Source organism: Lipotes vexillifer, unplaced genomic scaffold (genome assembly GCF_000442215.2).
Source record: "Lipotes vexillifer unplaced genomic scaffold, Lipotes_vexillifer_v1.1 scaffold150, whole genome shotgun sequence".
In the NCBI taxonomy this organism is placed as follows: domain Eukaryota; kingdom Metazoa; phylum Chordata; class Mammalia; order Artiodactyla; family Lipotidae; genus Lipotes; species Lipotes vexillifer.
Window position 1 is genome coordinate 6,045,093 of NW_006792921.1, and position 2,755 is coordinate 6,047,847.

The window sequence follows — 2,755 nt, forward strand, 5'->3', positions numbered from 1 at the left end:
CAGTGGGAGACACAGCACAGGACACACCGTGTGTGCTGGTGGCTCCCAGGGTCCTCCTGTGTGAGGATGCTTGTTAAAAGTGCGAGTTTCCACCTCCTGGGATCGTGTTTCGGGAGGTCTGGAGTGGGCTCAGAAACCTGTGTGGCTTTAAATGCCCTGGTGCTTCTAACACACACCACCAACACAGGGAATTCTTATTAGCTAAATCAGAGCATTTAAATTTTATCCGGGGGTCAGGGGCTTTTAAACTTGGATCCGTGGTTCCTTTGACGGTTTCCGTAGACATTTCGTGTGCTGTTGAATACATTGTATTTTTGCACATTATACATTTATACTTTTCTAGGGAAGAGAATCCATCACATTTCCAAGGAAGGACTTCTTTCTCCTCATTCCTTCAGATGCAGACTTTACCATTTAAGTGTGCCTGTCGATGGTGTTGGGGAGAGCCCAGAATCTGTGTCAGGCAGAGGAATGAGATGGATTTAGAGACACAGGGCTGGGGGAGTTCATTTGCTTAGGAACTAGCGACACAGACCCCATAGTGCACCCTTTGGAAAGCCCTGAAAAGACGATGTATTTGGGGCTGAGCTGGAAGAATAAGAAGGAAAGGAGGCAGCTGCAGGGTCGCTCTTAGGTCTACCACCAGCCTTCCCCAGAGAATTGGAGGCCAGAACTGGAGGAGGCAGGAAGCAATGGCAGGTCTTTGAATTTCTCCACCTTCTTGGGCAGAGGGGCCTCCATGGGGATCCATGATGCCAGATTGTTTATCGCCAGTTGGGCCTCAGGGAGCCAGAGGGAGCCTTACTCAGTGCCCTGAAGAGCTAATTAAGAATCACAATTAATTACTTTGTTGTATTCACAACAGAGGCTGAGGGATGAATTTCGTTGTTCCAGATCTAGAATCAGCTCCTCTCTGCCCCTCCGTGCTCAGGCACTTGTCCAACAAGCAGATATCCAGACTGGACATGGGGCTCTACCTCAGAGGGTCCCTTCTACACAGGCTCTCCTTCCAAAGCGTAGTAGCTAACATTTGGAAGTTTCTGGGGATCTGGCTCTCATACATTTATTCAAGCAGGATTTGTGGCCCCTACTATGAACTCAGACAAAAGTGGGGTTTAAGTAGGGTGATCATACAGAGTTGACCATTGAACAAAACAGGTTTGAACTGCATGGGTCCACATGGGCAGATTTTTTCCCACTAAATGTGAGCTCCAGAACTATACAGTCCAAGGTTAGCTGAATTCCTGGATGTGAAACAGCAACTATGGAGAGCCAACTATAAGTTCTAAGTGGATTTTTTTTTTTTGATGTGGACCATTTTTTAAAAGTCTTTATTGTATTTGTTACAATATTGCTTCTGTTTTACGTTTTGCTTTTATGGCCATGAGCCATGTGGGAACTTAGCTCCCCGACCAGGGATCGAACCCGCACCCCCTGCATTGGAAGGCGAGGTCTTAACTACTGGACCACCAGGGAAGTCCCTATAAGTGGATTTTTGACTGCCCGGGGTTGGCACCCGACTCCCCAGCATCGTTCAAGGGTCAACTGTAGTTTATTGTCCAAATCAGAACACTCGTGAGAGTAAGAGGGATGCTTTTAATGACACCAGGACAATAGGCATAAACCTAGGTGAGCTGGGGCAGGCCAGGTCTGGTCACCCTACCTGGTGAAGGACAGGCTCACCGTCCACCCAGCAGGACGTCAGGACCCACCCAGGCGTGGGACCCCTCGGGTGGGATGAATCTGTGGACACCTGAAGGAGAGTCTTGGAAGGATGTGGAGGCTTAGCTCCTCCAGTTTTCTGTCTACATGTGAAGTGAAGAACAGGGGATGCCCTCAGTCAGGGCCTGGCCTCTGGGGTCTGTTTGTGGTGAGGTATGGAGCCAGAGAATGGATTTTTTCCTCGTGCAAAGCTAATAGATCTCTGGGAATCTTTGTGCCTATGGTCTGTCTTGCTAGCACTGAACTCTCGCCTGTGAGTTAACCAGCTCTGGGTGGAACAAATAGAAAAGGCCAGTTTATTGATTGCATGTTTCTAGAGTGCCTACCGGGCGCAGAGTTCTAGCTATGGGCATAAGTAACAGCACATGACTCCAGCAATTCCAGCCCAGTCGTGGAGCCTGGCGGGGATTTTGTTAGCTCCCAGTGGGGACACGTCCTACTGATGCTATCAGGAAGGCTTCCTGGAAGAGAGGCTCTTTGAGTCAGGTCCTGTAGGACAGGATTTGCCGGATGCAAGCCACTGTGATAGTTCTGTGGTGGGGAAGGCACGTTACAGCTCTGTGGGATGGCTGTAAGCTCTGGGAAGAACTCCCTAACAAGAAAATCTGGAGGAAACTCAATCCACACACAGCAGTGATCTCGGCCCACACTCCTCCCATTCCTCCTGCTAATTACCATCTCTAAGCGGGCGCCCCCTCTGGAGAATCAGTGGCACCTTAGGGGCAGAGCCTGGAAACCATACTGATGTACAAATTTACATGTTTTGTTGTTGTTGTTGTTGTTCTTGCGGTACGCGGGCCTCTCACTGCTACGCGGGCCTCTCACTGCTACGCGGGCCTCTCACTGCTGTGGCCTCTCCCATTGCGGAGCAACAGGCTCCGGACGCGCAGGCTCAGCGGCCATGGCTCACGGGCCCAGCCGCTCCGCGGCATGTGGGATCTTCCTGGACCGGGGCACGAACCTGCGTCCCCTGCATCAGCAGGGGGACTCTCAACCACTGCGCCACCAGGGAAGCCCGCAAATTTACATGTTT